This window comes from Protopterus annectens, chromosome 2.part1, assembly GCF_019279795.1.
Source record: "Protopterus annectens isolate FY-2018-M chromosome 2.part1, PAN1.0, whole genome shotgun sequence".
NCBI lineage: Eukaryota > Metazoa > Chordata > Ceratodontiformes > Protopteridae > Protopterus > Protopterus annectens.
In genome coordinates, this window is record NC_056729.1 from 783,043,973 (window position 1) to 783,064,829 (window position 20,857).

General features: G+C 43.4%; 1 protein-coding gene across 1 annotated transcript in view; it reads right to left on the reverse strand.

The window, feature by feature from the left end:
- The window catches only part of PPAT (phosphoribosyl pyrophosphate amidotransferase), a gene marked incomplete in the record, with an annotated part of 1,466,229 nt that overhangs the window by 339,157 nt on the left and 1,106,215 nt on the right, over nucleotides 1-20,857 (reverse strand).

Below are 20,857 nucleotides of genomic sequence, written 5' to 3' on the forward strand. Positions count from 1 at the left end.
TGCATGCTATAAATAGCTGCTGCTGTTTTTTTTTCTTTTCTTTCTCCCTTCTTCTTGTTTAGTTTTAAAAAATGTAGACAATACAATGAAAAAAGCCTCATTAAAAAAGCATGACAAAAGAAAAAAAAATTATTTTTTTTTCATTCTTGCATGGGGAAATGACTGGATTAAGGACCTTAGATGGATTTAGTTACACGTTTTTATAAGAGTAAACAAGTAAATGAAAAGGAATATTGACTATTATGAGGCTTTTTTTTTTCTAGCAAATACATGTATGCTCAGTATCAATTCTGCAGCTGGTCTTCATGTTTCCACGGGAAAAAAATCTCATAAAGAGAAACTGTCTGCTTGATTCCCGTGTTTTCATGGAGACAATCAGATAAAGAGAAACTGGCTACAGTCTGGTGGAGAGTGACTGGGTGAAGAAAAAAATGAAAAGAGAAATTAGCTAGGACTTAATGGTCTCTGAAAGCATTCAAGGGTTTTCCCAGTTGGGAGAGCTATAAAAAAAAAGACAAAACCAATTAGTACTTAGTAGAAGCACAGACTGCACTGTGCATCTTAGCATGTTTAACCTTTCTTTTAGGTTAACTCAAGTCTGTCCATGTGGCTTTTAGTGTGGGCCATTAGTTACTATTACGAGTGTAAAACCTCAGTATCTGAAGATGTACACAGGTTTGTGTGTTAGTATTAAGTTAATATGTTTTAGGGGGTATTAGGGATTTTTTGAAGGCTTTCAATAAAACAAAATGTTTTGTAAGATGTGACATAAGCTCAAATGGATAAGACAAGAAACAATTGTATAAAGGTTCAACCTGTCAAATAGTGAATGGATGCAACACAACGCTGGAACTAGACATTTAGCAAAAAAAGGTGATATACATAAGTGGGAATAATACATTTTTAATGCAATGATGCTTTCTGTAATGTCTTTAAATCTGAACGGTCTCACAGATAAATACAAAAAAGAAAGGGTAGTGAACTACATTAAAATGTAGAGTGCAAATAGCTACATTACAGGAGACACACTTAGAAAGACCGGGACATGTGAATTTGATAAAGAAAGTTTTTCAGGACGGTTATTCGGCGGAATACCTGGGACAAAGGAATAGAGAAGTACTTATATTAATTGCAAGAGGAACTCCAATAGTGACAGAAAAGGATAAATAGGATAATAATGGCAGATTAGTAGTGCTAAGGGGATACTGGCAAGAGAGGAGGATTACACTGGCATGTATTTATATCCACCTAAAACTGCTATAATGGAGCTTAAGAAAATTCTGAGAGAAATAATGAGTTTTCTGCAAGGAATATTACTTATAGGCAGGGACTGGAATGTGATTTGCAGCACTGAAGATGTGGCTGGGCTGGGGAGCCCAGAAGGGAAACTATAACAAAGGAGGGTAGGTTTTTTGAAGAAATTTATTAAAATATTTGGCATGGAAGATGTGAATTCAGTAATAGGAGTTTGGAATGAATTTACATATTATTCCCCAAAATATAGGCTAGACAGAATTTACATTTCACAGGAACATGTGCATTTAATTGAAGGTCTTGATATGAACCCAATAACTATTTCAGATCACGTGCCAATCTTCTTTCAGCTTTTCCCGGTTAGGGGTCGCCACAGCGGATTACCTGTTCGCTCATGATTGGCAGTAGAGTTTTACGGTGTCGTGTTGCCAGCCCGGCACCCAACCTTCCACAAAAGGCACACACGCATGCACTCACACCTAAGGCCAATTTAGTGTGTCCAATCCACCTACAGCATGTTTTTGGGATGATAAAAGTAATGCTAGACTTGACAGATATGGATCAATATGGTTTTGTGGAGGACAGACAAACATTTGACAACATTAACAGAACACTGATGATCCAGAGGGAAGCAGAATATAATAAGATACATTTGTTGTTGGTGGGTCTTGATGCAGAGAAAGCATTTGACAGAGTAAGCTGGGACTTTATGAGCAGGGCAATGGAAGCATTTGCATTTCCTGAAAAAATATAAGGTTGATTAGGAAGACATATGAGGGATCGGCAGTGAAAAGTAAGGTGGGTGGGGTCCTCTCTGATCACTTCTGCTTGAGCAGAGGAACCAGGCAGGGGTGTCCTCTTCCTACTTTGTTATTTGCATTATATTTAGAACCACTGGCAAAGAAAACAAGAGACTCAGAAATTCAAGGATATAATTGGTGTGGTAGTTGAGAAAAGCTGTCTCTATTTGCAGATGATATTATTTTATACTGACAAAACCAGAAAGAGACATTACTTTGCTGTGGAACATTTTGAGACAGTTTCATATCTTTTCAGGATACAAAATTAATGAAGCTAAAACAAAGGCAATAGTGGTAAATTATGTACCCACACACAAACTGGTTGAGCAATATCCGTATTTATGGGGATATGATAAAACAAAATGTTTAGGAGTAGGGGTTAAAACTGATTCCACTGTGGCAGCTAAGGGTATGTAGTAAGAAATTAAACAAAAGATAATACAAAAACTGAGAAAATGGAAGCTTTGTTATATGGATATGGACAGTGAAATAAAAGCAGTCAAAATGTTTTTAGACCCTTTAGTCTTATACACAAATCAGGGATACTATCAACCAGAGGAGAAGTGGTGGATAGCAATTAATAAAGAGCTGAAGGACTTTATCTGGGAGGGGAAGACAATAAGAGTCAAGTGGGATAAGATGATTCTTCCAGTAGAACAGAGCATATTGGGATTTCCCAATTTGAAGGGGTGTTTCAGTGCTCCACAGTTAAGGCTCATATACATAGCACAAACAGAAAACTATAATTCAAAGTGGAAAAGGGATGATGTTGAAAATGGTGTGGGGGGGGGGCTCAAAAAACAAGGAGACTAGGATTTTGGATGCAGGCCTTTAAGTAGAATAAAAAATAATCAAACAGAATATTACATCCATAAAATAGCAGAAAGTATTCTAAGAACTAAGCCAACATGGGAATGGAGAAAGGAGATTCTGCCGATAGGGATGACTGCATTTAGGGATATAGACAATAGGCAAGAGGGGGCTGGAATTTATTGCTGAAAACTGGCAAAGGAATCAAGGTACTGAGAGCAAATAATTACCGAAGGAAAGGTAATAGAATGGGAAGAGGCCAAGTACTTATTTGGACTGCAGGTTAGAGACTGATATCAGTCCTTGACAGGGAAGGCAGAGTATAGACAAAGAGAAAGAAATGGGGGGGGGTCCTAAAAGAAAGACCAGCACTGGCAGCTGCTATTAAAAAGGAATAATTAGTAAAGCAATTAAAATACTGCATAACTATAAGAATCAATTGAGCAGGTTAGAAAGGATTAGGAAGAGAGACTGGTTTGGGAGGATATATATATATGTCTCCCAAATGAGTAACAAAATCTAGCAGATTTATGATTTTTGCTTGGAAATGTTTACAAAGACATTTTTATACCCTGAGTAGACTCCAGAGAATTTTTCCTCAGGTAGACACCAGATATTAGAGGTGTGACAGGGAAGAAAGTGGTATTTGGAAATATATTTTCTGGGAGTGAAGGGGGTTGCCAGACTTTAAGGATTCCCTGTGGCATGCACTGTCGGAGATGCTGGGTGGGCAGACTGGTGTGACAAGGGAGATTATTTTTCTGAGCTATGACACAGAATCGGAATTGCCTAAGACACAGCAAGGCCTTGCCATGTCAATTATGGTGCCTGTCAAAAAAGCAAGTACTAGAAAATGGAAGTCAAAATCTAAACCAACTACAGTGTACACAACCCTGTTAAAATGCCAAGTTTTTGTGATATAAAAAATGAGACCACAATAAATCATTTCAAAAATGTTCTCATCTTTAATATGACCTATAACCTATACAATTCAATTGAAAAACAAATCTGTTAGGGGAAAAAAATATAAAAAATAAAAAATACTTTGTTGTGTGTGCACACCCTTAAACTAATACTTTGTCGAAACACCTTTTGATTTAATTACAGCATTCAATCATCTTAGGTAGGAATTTATCAGAATGGCACATCATGACTTGGCAATATTTGCCCACTCTTCCTTGCAAAAGCGCTCCAAACATATCAGATTGCGAGGGCATCTCTTGTGCACAGCTCTCCTCAGGTCGTGCCACAGATTTTCTATTGGATTTAGGTCTGGGCTCTGGCTGGGCCATTCCAAAACTTTAATTTTCTTCTGATGAAGTCATTCTTTTGTTGATAAGGATGTATGCTTGGGGTCATTGTCATGTTGAAAGGTGAAATTCCTCTTCATCTTCAGCTTTCTAGCAGACGCCTGAAGGTTTTGGGCCATAAGTGACTGGTATTTGGAACTGTTCATAATTCCCTCCACTTTGACTAAAGCCCCAGTTCTAGCAGAAGAAAAGCAACCCCAAAGCAGGATACTGCCACCACCATGCTTCACCGTGGGGATGGTGTTCTTTTGGTGATGCGAAGTGTTGTTTTTGCGCCAAACATACCTTCTGGAATTGTGGCCAAAATGTTCAACCCTGGCCTCATCAGACCATAAAAAGAAGTTATGTACTCACCATAATGTTCCACCTGAGTAGTTATACTTCATTTTTCTGCAACCTGTGGGTATTCGGATCCGAGCCGGCAACTTTTTTTCTAGCATCTACTCCAAGCTCCGAGCTCCTACCCCTACCCATAATGCACTACCATCTCCTACCTTCCCTCAGATCGAGTTTGCTGCATCTAAATACATTAGCAACTCAGCCCAATGAACCAAACCTGTATATGGACATGACAAGGTCTGGGGGACGAAGAGAGGGAAGGTTGCAGAAAAATGAAGTACAACTACTCAGATGGAATGTTATGGTGAGTACATAACTTCTTTATCTGAAGTAGTTAACTTCATTTTATCTGCAACCTGTGGGACAGAGTCCCCAGCTACTCCAATCCTGGGAGGCCCTTATGGAAGGATACTCCTGAGCACCGCAGAGCCAAAGGATGCTCTACCTCTAGAAATCAAGTCTAACATATAATGGGAAATGAAGGTATGTGAATTGGCCCAGGTTGCTGCTGCACAAACGTCGTCCAATGGAACCCTAGATCAAAAGGCAGCAGAAGTCGCCATGGACCTGGTAGAGTGAGCTTTAACAATACCAGGAGGAGATAAACCTTTTGCTTTGTAGATATGCAAAATGCAAAGAGTGATCCATATAGCCAAAGAAACCTTAGAAATATCTTTTCCCAAAAAGGATTTGGAAAAGGAAACGAACAACTGGTCAGACTTGCGGAATTATTTTGTTCTATGAAGACAGAAGTAAAGCTGTCTATGAACATCTAACAAATTAAGTTTGTATTCACCCTTGTTTTGGAAATTAGGAATGAAAACAGGCAGATTAATGGACTGGTTTATGTTTGCTTCAGATGCCACTTTAGGTAAGAAAGAAGGATTAGTACAGAGAGAGAGTGAGAGAGAGAGAGAGAGAGAGAGACAGAGAGAGAGAGAGACCCTATCTTTATGGAAGACCAAATAAGGAGGCACGGCAGACAGAGCTTGAAGCTCAAAAACCCTCCTAGCTGATGTAATGGCAACTAGGAAAGTTGTCTTCCAGGATAAAAAATTTAAATCCACTGATGCTGCAGGTTCGAATGGGGGAGCCACCAATACCTGTAGGACAAAGGTAAGGTCCCAAGGGGGCACTGAATCCTTGACAGGAGGACGCAAAAGAAAAGTGCCTTTAAGAAAAGCCTTACACAGCCTAGAAGAGACTATAGCGATATTGTCTTCACAAACATGAAAAATAGAAATGGCTGCCAACTGTACTTTCACTGTGGAGGAACTAGCTACTTGCTGAAAAATACCAGACAAGAAATCCAACACCGCTGGAACAGGGGCTGTAAAGGGATCTAGATTTCTCTGTGAGGCCCAAAAGGAAAAACGGTTCCATTTACTGCAATAAGTTTCCTAGTGGAATCTTTAAGAGAAGCCACCAGTATGGATTTTACAGGGGATGAAACACCAGGAGTCCTGGCAATCAATGGAACTGGAGCAACCAAGCTGTCAGCTTGAGGCTGCCCAGGTCGGGCGGGCAAACACCCGAAGGATGGGAGTTTAGATCCGGGCAGGGAACCCACGGCGAAGCTAAGAGATTAAACCAAAGGAATGGGAACCAAACCTGGCGAGGCCAGAACGGGACAATGAGAACAACTTTGCACCGCAGTCGGCAAACTTTCTGAAGAAACTTCAGAATGAGTGGCAATGGTGGGTAAGCATACAGAAGCCCAGGGGGCCAAGCATGGACTAGAGCGTCTCTGGGGGCATCCCCTGGTGAGGGAATCAGAGCGAAGAACTCACTGCACTTCACGTTGGAAGGAGATGCGAAGAGATCGCAGCAAGGCTGACCCCATCCAAGGAATATCTCCTCCGCTACTGACCGTTTCAGAGACCACTAGTACAGAATCAGAATAGCCCGACTCAATCTGTCCGCTAAAATGTTGGAGTGCCCCGGGATGTGCGTTCCTTTCAGAAACCAACCGGTGGAAATCGCCCACTCTCACACTCTCATGGCCTTGCGACACAGGGGGTAGGATCTGGTTCCCCCCTACTTGTTGATATACCAGACAACTGATATGTTGTCTGACTGAACTGCAATCAATCCAAGAGGGAGGACAGTGTGAAAAGCTTCCAATGTTAAAAGCACTGCCCTCATCTCTAGAACATTTATATGCAATTTGGTGTCTGTCTGGGACCACGTGCCTTGGACTGTCCTTCCCGAACAGTGTCCCCCCACCCGATTTGGGAGGCATCCGTGGTCATTGTGGCTTGGACTGGCGATGACGCAAAGGGGCGTCCTTCTATAATCTCCGGTGAATTTAACCACCAAAGAAGGGACGTCCTGCAGACGTGACTGATCCTGATCGGAAATTCCATGGGTAGGTCTAGCAAAGACCATTGAACAGCCAGAGTCCATTGATAAATCTGCATATGAAGGCACACACAAGGGAGAATCGATATAGAGGCAGCCATGGAGCCCAGTGCCCGGAGAACCTCGCTCGCCTTTGGAGACTTGAAGTCCGCTATTTGAGCTATGTGGCACCTGAGGTGTAATATCCTGTCTGGAGTTAAAAATACTATCAAAACACAGCTTCAGTGGGACTGGAAGGGGTCCCAGGCTGTCTTACAAGAGCTCCAAAATGAACTAACCCCTCACCTAAACACACTGTTCAAACTCAGCCTCTCTACAGGCTACATACCCATAGAGTGGCGTACAGCAACAGTTATCCCGCTCCAAAAAGGTGGAGCCACAACGGACCCTGGGAACTATCGCCCTATAAGTCTGACTAGCCTGGTCTGCAAGGCTATGGAACGCATCATCATGGAACTCATTAACAAAGACATTGGGAACCTCCAAACCTTGGACCAAACCCAGTTTGGTTTTAAGGGCAGATCATGCCTCCTAAACCTGGTGGACTTCTTTGAGATGGTTACCAAGGCATTAGACGAGGGAAAAGAGGTCCACACAGCCTACCTAGACCTCGCAAAGGCTTTCAACACCATTCCCCATTCTAGTATTATAGACAAGCTCACCAGCTTGAACATAAACCCCTACGTCACGAGATGGGTTGCCAACTGGCTCATGGATAGAACCCACATGGTGAGAGTTGCAGGCTCTACGTCCGACTCTAAACCGGTTACAAGTGGCATCCCCCAGGGCTCAGTCCTAGGACCCCTACTGTTCGGTATATACTTCTCAGAGGTACAGACAAGCATAGGAGGAGTATGGCTGACCAAGTTCGCAGACGACTGCAAACTAGGGGCCATAACTGATTCTCCAGCTGATACAGTCACCCTTCAGATGGGTCTCACTGAGACGGATACCTGGTGTCAAAATCATGGCCTCAAGCTAAATGCCAAAAACTGCATAGTCATCCCCTTTGGGAAAAACAAAATACCCGCGAACTACCACATAGGTGGTAGTCCCCTAAATACAGAAAATGTAATAAGGGATCTGGGGACCCAAGTAGATAGTAATCTCTCCTTTGATAATCATATTACCAAGGTGGTTAGAAAAGCCTTCTATGTGGCCCACCTAATCACAAAAGGGCTCACATCTAGAACAAAAGAGGTTATTGTGCCTCTCTATTCATCACTCATTAGACCCATCATAGAATACAATGCCCCGTTTGGGATGTACCTTACAAGACACCTGCAACAGCTGGAAAGGCCACAAAAGTACCTCACCAAGAGGATTACTGGCCTCAAACAGATGCCCTATGCAGCCCAACTCAAGAAACTCCAGCTGTACTCAGTTGCATACCGCTTACTCAGAGGTGATCTCTGCCTGACATACACGGCCATGTCCAACCCAGAATTGATGGACATGCTCCACCTAAAAAAAAACAAATCCCAGAGAGCCACACGCTCTAGAGATATAAACCTCACCACAATGATAAATAGGACATGCTGGATGGATAGATTCCTATCCCAGAGACTCCCCATGCTTTGGAACAGGATTCCAATATATATAAGGCAGAGCCCCTCACTAACACTCTTCAAGAGAAACCTTGACGGGTGGATGGGAAACAGAAAATTTACCCTGGGGATCACTGCACTGGCTCTGCTGGACAATGGCGCAGGGAACTAATGGCTCTGCTGGACAGTGGCGCAGGGAACTGATGGCTCTGCTGGACAGAGGCACAGTGAACTAATGGCTCTGCTGGACAGAAGCACAGGGAACTAATCTAAGGGGGTGGCGAAAGCCAACACATTCTGGCTAGGATTATAAATGCCCTTGGGCAGATAGCCTAGTACTTACCTATGAACCTAAGTGTCTAGCCATGCCCCGATGAAGTCTAAAACTTGTACTGGTTGCAACCGGGATTTTTGAACATGGACTGTAATCCCCAATAGATTGGCCAACCGAATAAAGTAGTCTCGGGCCAGACAAAGCAGATGCTTGTTGGGCGCAGCGAAGAGCCAGTTGTCCAGGTAAGGAAATTCCTGAATACCCTGAAGCCTCAGGTGAGCCGCTACAACTGCCATTACCTTGGTGAACACCCTGGGGGTTGTGGTGAGACCGAAGGGTAGGGCTCTAAACTGAAAGTAAGTGGCTCCCAGACGGAAGCGCAGAAACCTCCTGGAGCTTCTGCGGATCTTGATGTGGTAGTAAGCATCCTGGAGGTCTAACAAGCACATCAGTCGCACTCTCGGAGATAAGGTAGAATGGACTGTAGGGTGACCATCCGGAACTTCTGTTTGGCGACAGACAGGTTCAAAGTTGACAGGTCTAGAATGGGCCTGAGGTCCCCTATCTTTTTTGGCACTAAAGAACCTTGAGTAAATGCCTGATCCAGACTGGTCTGGGGGGACCTGTTCGATGGCTTGCTTGAGAAGCAGCTTTGAAACCTCTAGAGCTGCAGCCTCCCTGTGAGCAGGTGGAACATCCAGGAGGTGTTTTGGAACATTTGGAGGAGCAACAAATAGGATAGTGTAACCTCTGGATATAATCTGTAAGACCCAGCGATCTGTTGTTATGGACTCTCATGCCACTGGGTGTAAGGACAATCTCCCCCCGACTGCCACCAGACAACCGGGCAACCCCTCAGGGCTGTTGAGCGGGTCTATCAGAAAAAGGTTCCCTAGACCCAAAATTCCTGGGACCCCCTCTACCTCTGGGTCGGCGTAGATCCTGTCCCCCTCTGCCTCTGGGGGAATAGTTGTCCTGAGAATCCCAGGAAAACTGAGATTTTCTGAACCACTTCTTCTTTTGCCCTCTGATTCCTAGAGAAGGACTGCTGAGAGTTAGAGAAGCGGATCCTGACGGCAGACAAAGTCTTCCCGTCTTTTTTGCTCTGGACAAGTGTGTGACGTACTGTCTTCCCGAAATAGGGAAGAACCTTCATAGGGAGCATTAATAAACGACGCCTTGAAAGGGTCCGGGAACTGACACAACCTGAGCCAGGCGTGACGCCACATGGCTACGCCTGTCCTGGCCTCCCTAGCTGCTCCTTCCGTAGCATGGGAAAGGAGCCGCATAGATGTGTTCAATACTGTCTTCAGAGTCGACATTTTTGCAAAGAACAGCTGTTTGTCCTGCGGCAATAAGGACTCTGGGGGCGACTCAGCGAATTCCGATACAAGGTCTCGCTTAAGCCAGATCACATGTGCCAAATTGTTCAGAGCATGGATTGAAAAGGTCGCTGAGGAATAAACGCGCTTCCCAAACCTATCCACCGACCTGGCCTGCTTGTCTGGAGGGTGGACTGAGGAAGTCTCCTGTGCTAGTTCCTTCTTGGTGGCCGCTGCGACCAACATAGCATCAACTGGGGCTCCTTTTGACCAAGGTTGTCTGTCAGTAGGAGGAGATAAAATCTTGTTGGGGCATTAGGGGATGGGTTCTACGGTGTCAGGCTCCTTCCATGCCCGCGTGGTGATAAGGTCCACCAAGGGGTCCGCTGGCGAAAACACCCAGGAAGTACATGGGCCCATGCCAAAGGCCTCCAGGAACACTGACTCATCCACAGAATGTTTTGGGGCTGACCAACCTCCCCTCTGGCGGAAGATCTCCATGATGTCTCTGAAGGAGACGTCATCGGGAGGTGACTTGGAGGAACCTTCTCCTTCCTCTAAGTCAGTGTCTGTAGTGAGGGACTCAGGGGAGTCCAAGTGCCTCCTTTTGCACTTGCGCTTGCAGTGGCCCTCTTCAGTGGGACTCTCTGAAGTGGACTCGTGAGCCGCAGGGGGTTCCTCAGGGGGAATAACCTGGGGCACCTCTGGCATGGGCTGTCCTCGAGACAGGATGAAGGGAGTCATCGCCAAATCCAGAAGGATCTGGGTGGAATCCAAGGGGATGGGCTGTGATCTCAATCCCACGGAGAGAACTCTCTCCACCACTTTGAAGTCCTCAGGACAGCGTACCTCCTTGGGACCCAGCAAGGAGTAAGCCCTCCCCAGATCCGAAGCAAGGGTAGCCTGAAGTCCGAGGAAACGGGTCGGATCCGAAAGAGGCAGAGCCGAAAAATCCATTCCCTCGAGTCCGACTCCCTGTCCGCGGCTCCGAACTAGTTGGATCTGAGGAGCTCAAGGTATCAGCCGGAGTCGAGGTTGGGGGAACCGTCGGAGCCATGCTACAAGCTCCAAAAAAATCTCGGATCCAAGAACCCCGAAGCCGATGTACGGATCGGGGAAGGAGAGATAGGGTGGAAAAAAGGCATGGAGGTCCCCCCCTCCAGAGGGAGAGGGGCCTGGCAAGACTCCCATCTGTATTTGGGTCTGAATGAATCTCCGCATCATCCTGTCCATGTCTAAGTCTGATAAGCTCAGAGTCGATCGCTAAGAAGCCGACTCGGATCTGGCTGGTCTGTGCTGTAAGGGTGAGGAAGGTCTCGGATCCAAAGGTTCCAGCAGCTCCGATGAAAAACAAGGAGACCGGAGCCATGGAGAAACTGGCCTCATGGACTTAGTAGGAGGACTAAGGAAGAGCTCCCTGTCCGGGGATCTCTTGCGAGGTTTTCTTGTCCCTTTCCTCCTTGCGCCTTTCTCTGTCCTTGTCTTTGTCTGCTACACTCACTGTAGCTTTTTCCTTGTCTGACCCAGCACCAGAAGAAAATTTTGAGTCCCTGTCTGGGTGGGAGTAATGGGTACCAAGGCCGTGGCAGACTCCAGCATAGATGTAGGGAGAAGGCCTTTGGCTACCAATTTGGCCTTCCGATCCCTGAGGGCTCTACGGTTGAACCCAGTGCAGATTGCACATTGAGTCAACAAATGGGACACTCCCAAACAAATTATACACAAGAGTGTGACCATCAGCCGGTGAAAGCTTATGGCCACACTCTGTGCATTTTTTAAACACTGATTTTGGCTGATCAGCCATGGTCCTGCACCAAACACCACTCCCTACAAAGATCACCACACACAAACACATGTAGGGGAACAGCAGGCCTAACAACTACTCTACAGAGTTTTATAACAAAAACTTTTTTTTTTTTTGAACTAACCGATGAACAAGCGATATACTAGTGGGGGAGGAAGGGAAACAACTAACAGACACACTAAAGACAAATAATTTTTAAACTTACTATCCCTGAGCTCAGAGCGAAGGAGACCACGATGCTCACTATGGCGCAACAAATGAGATCTGAGGGAAGATAGGAGATGGTAGTGCATTATGGGTAGGGGAGGAGCTCGGAGCTTGGAGCAGATGCTAGAAAAAAAAGTTGCCGGCTCGGATCTGATATGGATCCGAATACCCACAGGTTGCAGACAAAATGAAGTTAACTACTTCAGATCACAGGTTCAATGATTAGTACTAGGCTAACTGCCCTTGTGGCTACTGTAAGCCTAACCAATTACCCCATGTAAGAATCAAACCCTGCACCTTGTATCTATAACGTAAGCACCTTAACCATTACACCAACCTCCCACACATTTTCCCACATGCTTTTGGGAGACTTGATGTATTGTTTTGCAAATTTTAGCTGGGCCTGGATGTTTTTCTGTGTAAGAAAAGGCTTCTGTCTTGCAACCCTATCCCATAGTCCAGACATATGGGGAATATGGGAGATTGTTGTCAGATGTAGTACACAACCAGTACTTTCCAGAAATTCCTGCAGCTCCTTCAGTGTTGCCATAGGTCTCTCTTCAGTCTCCCAAACCAGTTTTCAACTTGTCGTTTCATCAATTTTGGAGGGATGTCCAGTTCTTTGCAATGTCACTGTCATCTTATATTTTCTCCACTTTTTAATGACCGTGTTCACTGTGTTCCATGGTATACTCAATGCTGTGGAAAAGTTTTTCTACCCTTCTCCTGACTGATACATTTCAACAATGAGATCCCTTTGATGCTTTGTAAGCTCTCTGTAAACCATGGCTTTTGCTATAGCAGGCAACTGAGTAAATGTCACAAAAATCCTACTAGGACAGCTGAACTTTATTTGGGGTTAGTCAGAGTCTCTTTAATTGATGCCAGATGTGTACCCAAGAAGACTGAATGCTGTAATTAAATCAAAAGGTGCTTCAACGAACAAGTATTAGTTTATGGGTGTGCACACTTATGCAACCAGCGTATTATACATTTTTTATATTTATTCCCCTAACAGATTTGTTTGTTTTTCAATTGAATTGTACAGGTTATAGGTCACACATTAAAGGTGGGAAAAGTTTTGAAATGATTTACTGTTGTCTCATTTTTTTTATATCACAAAACCTTGGCATTTTTACAGGGGTCTGTACACTTTTTATATCCACTGTATATTAGAAGTAGTGAATATAGTAACAGAGATGAAACAACTGGATTTGAGATAGTTAGAAAAGGGTTGAAGCAAACTACATAGGAAAAAATGTGAATTGTGGGAACAATACATACAGGGGAGGAATGAGGTTTAAAATAAAGCAGAACTTAAATAGGCTATGTAATGTTTGACTGAAAATGAATGGATAGATTATAAGTGATGTCTAACGTTTGCATCTGAGAGTGTGTCAGTATGGTTTGTTGTAAAATCCTTGCAACTAGGATTGTGTCAGTGTGGTTTATTTTAATTTCTGTAAATGTATGATTGCTTATGTTGTAAGTGATGGTTTAATAGAGATGTTTCTTGTTTAAAAAAGGGGCAGAAAATGAATAATTTATGTAACGTTGCTTAGGTTATATGACATATAGCATTATATGTTAAGTACAATGTTTGTTAATGTTAACTTGTTAATGCAGTTCAATTACTTTTGTATAAATATAAATTTGCCCATGTCAGAAGTGATAATTCAAAAAAGGTGTTTTAAACAATAAAGAAGAGTGCAGAACCCTTGCAACAAAAAATAGCATTCCCATACTTATCAGAGGGAGATGGATTGGGAAGAACTACGTTTTTTGTTGTGGAAGGATTTGACACACAAACTGTTGCAGGATCAGATCTCAGATGCGAAAACAAGCATTTACACTACTAAGGAACTACAGTATAGCTGCCTTTTTAGGGGTTACAGGTCGACTGTCATGCATATTGCAGGCAACATCAACAGGGTTGGGAGGGTGGCTTAATGATTAAGGTGTTTGCCTTACAAACACAAGGTGCAGGGTTTGAGTCTCACAAGGGATAATTGGCTAGGCTTAAAATGGCTCGCAAGGGCAGTTAGCTTAGTACTAACCTATAGGGTTGGGAGGGTGGCCTAATGGTTAAGGTGTTTGCCTTACAAACACAAGGTGCAGGGTTTGAGTTTCACAAGGGATAATTGGCTAGGCTTAAAATGGCTTGCAAGGGCAGTTAGCTTAGTACTAATCTATGAACCTATAAAGTAATGTTGGGAGGGTGGCCTAATGGTTAAGGTGTTTGCCTTATAAACACAAGGTGCAGGGTTTGAGTCTCACAAGGGATAATTGGTTAAGCTTAAAATGTCTTGCAAGGGCAGTTAGCTTAGTACTAATCTATGAACCTATGAATCTATGAACATCCTCCAGTACTTGCCAGAAATTCCTGCATCTCCTTCAGTGTTGCTGTAGATCTCTTGGCAGCCTCCCTGGCCAGTTTTCATTGTGTTTTTTCATCAATTTTTGAGGGATGTCTAGTTCCTTGCAACGTCACTGTTGTCCTATATTTTTTCCACTTTTTGATGACTGCCTTCACTGTGTTCCATGGCATATCCAATGCTGTGGAAATTTTTTCTACCCTTCTCCTTACTGATACCTTTCAACAATGAGATCCCTTTGATGCTTTGTAAGCTCTCTGCAATCATGGCTTTTGCTGTAGCAGGCAGCTGAGTAAATGTCACAAAAATCCTACTAGGACAGCTGAACTTTATTTGGGGTTAGTCAGAGTCTCTTTAATTGATGCCAGATGTGTACCCAAGAAGACTGAATGCTGTAATTAAATCAAAAGGTGCTTCAATGAACAAGTATTAGTTTAAGAGTGTGCACACTCATGCAACCAGCATATTGTACATTTTTTTATTTTTTATATTTATTCCCCTAACAGATTTGTTTGTTTTTCAATTGAATTGTACAGGTTATAGGTCACATTAAAGGTGGGAAAAGTTTTGAAATGATTTATTGTTGTCTCATTTTTTTATATCACAAAAACCTGGCATTTTAACAGGGGTGTGTACACTTTTTATATCCACTGTATATTAGAAGTAGTGAATATAGTAACAGAGATGAAACAACTGGATTTGAGATCTTTAGAAAAGGGGTGCAGCAAACTACATAGGAAAAAATGAGAATTGTGGGAACAATACATACAGGGGAGGAATGAGGTTTAAAAGAAAGCAGAACTTAAATAAGCTATGTAATGTTTGACTGAAAATGAATGGATAGATTATAAGTGATGTCTAACGTTTGCATCCGAGAGTGTGTCAGTATGGTTTGTTGTAAAATCCTTGCAACTAGGATTGTGTCGGTGTGGTTTGTTTTCATTTCTTAAATGTATGATTGCTTATGTCGTAAGTGATGGTTTAATAGAGATGTTTCTTGTTTAAAAAAAGGGGCAGAAAATGAATAATTTATGTAATGTTGTTTAGTTTATAGGAAATACAGCAATATATGGTGAAGTACAATATTTGTTAATGCTAACTTAATGCAGTTCGATTACTTTTGTATACATATAAATTTGCCCATGTCAGAAGTGATAATTCAATAAAGGTATTTTAAACAATAAACAAAATAAAGAGTACAGAGCCCTTGCAACAAAAAATAGTTTTCCCATACTTATCAGAGGGAGATGGATTGGGAAGAACTACGTTTTTTGTTGTGGAAGGATATGACACACAAATTGCTTCAGGATCAAAACTCAGATGTGAAAGCAAGCATTTACACGACTAAGGAACTACAGTTTAGCTGCCTTTTTAAGGGCTACAGGTCGACTGTCATGCATATTGCAGGCAATATCAATAACTTCCTCCAGTACTTGCCAGAAATTCCTGCATCTCCTTCAGTGATGCTGTAGGTCTCTTGGCAGCCTCCCTGACCAGTTTTCATCTTGTCTTTTCATCAGTTTTGGAGGGATGTCTAGTTCCTTGCAACGTCACTGTTGTCCCATATTTTTTCCACTTTTTGATGACTCCCTTCACTGTGTTCCATGGTATATCCAATGCTCTGGAAATTTTTTCTACCCTTCTCCTGACTGATACCTTTCAACAATGAGATTCCCTTTGATGCGTTGTAAGCTCTCTGCAAACCATGGCTTTTGCTGTAGCAGGCAACTGAGTAAATGTCAGAGAAAATCCTACTAGGACAGCTGAACTTTATTTGGGGTTAATCAGAGTCTCTTTAATTCATGGAAGGTGTATAACCAAGAAGACTGTTGAAGCACCATTTGATTTAATTACAGCACAGTAGTGTAAGGGTGTGCAAACTTATCCAACCAGCGTACTGTATGTTTTTTATATTTGTTTGTTTTTCAATTGAACTGTACTGGTTATAGGTCACACTAAAGGTGGGAAAAGTTTTGAAATTATTTATTGTGGTCTCATTTTTTTATATCACAAAAACCTGGCATTTTAACAGGGGTGTGTAAACTTTTTATATTCACTGTATATAGACAGATATATAAACATATAAATACAGATGTGTATAATATGCAATAAAGACAAAGTAACAGTCAGCTGCCTGTCAGGCACCAGCATCCGCCACATAATGCAAGCACTCAGGTTCCTCAACAACAAGTACAAATATGACTCTGTCATTGTACATGTGGGTGTGAATGACCTAAGACGTACCTCTCTGGACTACATGAAAAGAGACATAGAGGAGCTCTCGGATTATGTAGCCCAGGTGGGTATGACCCTAGCCCTGAGCAGCATCCTACCATCACCCAAAATGATCCCACAGTACAAGCAGAAAATGACTGATTTCAACAATTGGCTAAGTTTCTGGTGTCATTCTGAGGGAATCCAGTATCTGTCTGCCTGGGATGACATGGTTGACAGACCTCGATGCTTTGCCAGAGATGACCTGCATATGTCACCCCTGGTCTTCTGGATACTGGCCAAGGCTCTTGCCACCCCTATAGTGCCTTTTTTAGGTGGTGTTCCAAAGAACCAAATTACCACCGTGACAGCTACAAACAAATGCAATCTGAGGATCATGCTGCTCAACGCTAGAAGTCTAAATCTCAAACTGCACTCACTCAAAGCACTCCTTAAAATGGAGAACATCGACATCTGTGCTGTAACAGAGACCTGGTTCAAGGCAGCAGAAAGCACCCCTGCACTACCAAGCTATAACTCATTCCACAGCTTTTGACCCCAAAACTTGGACCGAAGCTCCAAAGGCGGTGGAGTTTCCATATTCATAAAGGATGCGCACATCTCCAGACTGGTAGCCCAACATAATGCATCTGAGATACAACAGGTGCAACTGACATTGGGTAAGACAGTGATTCAGGTTGTAGCCTTCTATAGGTCACCAACCATGTCCCAAGACTTACACTCCATGTTCCTAAGCACCCTGGAGAATACTAGGGTCCAACCTAACACTCTCATACTGGGCAACTTAAACTACCCCTCCATTAACTGGAAAAACTACTCATGTACCAATACACTTGCCCAACGCTTTCTGGAATTCACAAATTCCAATGCCCTGGAATAGCTCATTCTTACCCCCCCTAGAGGTTAGTTCCGACCACAGACTAATCACCTTGGAAATCCCCCCCCACAAAGGTAACCACCATGAAAAACTTCTCCAAAGCTAACTCTGGGCTCCTAAAAACAGAGGTGGCTAACTTCACGGCACCCATGCAAATGGAGAACAGTTGCATGACCACTGAATCATACACCAATGCACTGTACGAACATGTACACAAATGCATGGATCTCGCCATACCCAATAGAACCAAGACACTCTGCTCAAAAAGAAGGAAGCCAATCTGGTGGTCCCCTGCCATAAAACTCTACAACAGAAGGAGGTAACTGATGCAGAATAAGGTGAAGTCCCAAGAATGGAAAAACTCTCTTATCAACCTCAACAAAAGGTTGAGATCCCTCAACAAATTCTAAAGCTACCTTTGAAAACAAAATTGCAGCAGATAGTAAAGACAACCACAAGGCCTTCTATAGTTATGTAAAAAAATCTCCACGGCAATACCCAGATTTGCTCTGAGCTACTGCACAATGGTACCTCCTATACCTAGCCAACCGATTTTGCCAATATACTGGCCGACATATTCAGTGCCAACTTTACCCCCCCCCCCAGGCAATCACAATACCAGTAGATTGCCAGGCACCCAGTATCATTGCTACACAGGTTAAAACAGCACTGTCCAAGGCCAAGAATACAGCTTCTATGGGACCTGACAATATCCCCGGCTGTGTTCTACATGAACTACAGAGTGATCCGACACCTCACCTGTGTGCCCTGTTCAATCACAGCCTCACCTCAGGCTTTGTCCCTACAGAATGGCGCACTGCTACCGTCATCCCTCTCCACAAGGGAGGAGCGACTACAGACCCTGGGAACTATCGCCCCATTAGCCTGACGAGTCTGATATGCAAAGCTAAGGAATGCATCATCATGGACCTAATAAACAAGGATATAGGGAATCTCCAAACTCTGGATCCTACACAGTTTGGTTTTGTGAAGGGCATATCATGCCTGCTCAACTTGGTCGACTTCTTTGGGTCAGTCACCAGAGCTGTGGATGAAGGCAAGGTGGTTCATACAGCCTACCTTGATCTGGCCAAGGCCTTTGATACCATTCCCCACTCAGGAATCACAGAAAAACCTCACTAAGCTAGGCATCAATGCCTATATCACTAGGTGAGTTGCAAACTGGCTCACAGGTAGAACCCACAGTGTGAAAGTAGCTGACTCCAAGTCAGACCGTCAACCAGTCACGAGTGGAGTCCCACAGGGTTCAGTCCTGGGTCCTCTCCTGTTTGGTATCTACTTCTCTGAAGTCCAGGCCAACACGAAGGGACTCTGGCTGACAAAGTTTGCAGATGATTGCAAGTTGGCAGCTATTATTAACTCCTCATGTAATGCTGACATCCTACAGAAAGGCCTCAATGAGACCAACGACTGGTGTCAGAACCATGGCCTTAAGCTCAATGCCAAAAAATCTGTCTTCATCCCTCTTGGGAAAAAAACTGGTTCCCTTGAATAATCACATCGATGTTAGTCTACTGAACACAGAAGGCGTTATAAGAGATTTAGGAACACAGGTCGACAGCAACCTCTCTTTTGATCACCACATTGCCACTGTGGTCAGAAAGTCCTTCTATGTGGCACAGCTCATTACTAAGGGTTTTACATCCAGGAAGAAAGAGGTCATTATCTCCCTCTACTCTTCCCTCATTAGGCCAATCATGAGTACAATGCCCCATTTGACATGTACCTCACTAGACACCTGAAACAGCTGGAGAGGCTGCAAACGTACCTCACAAAGAGGATCCTAGGCCTTAAACACTTGTCCTATATGGACAGACTCAAAAAACTCCAACTATTCTCTGTCTCATATCGCCTACTTAGAGGTAATCTCTACTTGACTTACAAAGCCATGTCTGACCCAGCTTTGTTAGAAATGCTACATCTAAAGAAATCCCAATCCCTCCGAACCACATGATCCAGAGACCTCAACCTCATTACTACAATCAACAGAACATATTGGAGGGACAGGTTCATAACCTAGAGACTGCCCATGCTATGGAATAGACTTCCCATACATGTTAAGCAGAGCACCTCACTCGCCCTCTTCAGGAGATATCTTGATGAGTGGATGGGAAATAGAAAAGTCACCCCGGGGATCACTCCAGTGGCTCTACTCGACAGAGGCACTAGGAACTAAGGTCGGGTGGCATGATGCCAGGGTAATCCTATGGGCTAGGCTTGTAAAAGCTCCACTTCAGGGTTGTTAGCCTAGTACACACCGATGAACCTGTATATATAACATATAAATATAATGTGTGCGTGTCTGTAAATAAATAAATAAATATATATATATATATATATATATATATATATATATATATATATATATATATATATGGGTGTAGGTTAGAAGATCGACAGCTGAGATAACCGACAACGCATGAGCGGGCGCCAGATGATCGACACTCGGAAGACCGACGCTACGGATGAAAACTCCGACGCCAGGGATAGTGAGTTGGAAAGAAGGCTGTGTGAGTATGCGGTGGTGACGGATGTTAGGGTGCGACTAAGGTAAGTGTGGATAGTGACAGTCTGTGGGGATGGGGTGGGTTAAGTGAGTTAGGGTTAGGGCGTGGGTTGGGTAAGTGTGCGGTAGTGGTATTTTTTGGGTTAGGGGCGGGTTAAGTGAGTTAGGGTTAGGGCTAAGGGTTAGGTAAGTGTGCGGTAGTGGCAGTTTTGGGTTAGGGGGTTAAGTGAGTTAGGGTTAGGCGCGGGTTATGTAAGTGTCTTGGTAGTGGTATTTTTGGGTTAGGGGTGGGTTAAGTGAGTTAGGGTTAGGGCGGGTTAGCTGAGTGTGCGATAGTGACAGACCTTAGGGTAAGGGTTTGGGTTAGGGTTGGATGTAGTTGTGTGTGTGAGGTTTAGTGTGGGTTTGTGAGGATTTTGGTGTGCTTGTGTTCTGTGTGTGGTTTTTGGATAAGGGGATGTGTTTTGTTAGTTGATTGTTGTTATTGTGGTGTGTGCAGTGTGTGGGGTTTCGTGTTTGTGGACCGTCGGTTACTTGTTTGTCGGGCATGTGAGGTGTCGTGTTTATGGTTTGTCGATAATGTGGTGTCGATGTTTTTGTTGTCGGTGAGAGTGGCTGTCGATCTTATGACCTAGAACCATATATATATATATATATATATATATATATATATATATATATATATATATTTTTTTTTTTAAACAAAACTAGACCTGCAATAACTGACTTAGTGTAGACCTGCTTGCTGTCATATGGTATGTCATTGTGACACAGATCAGTAATTCAGCCATCCATCCACAACCTCTTTTCCCATT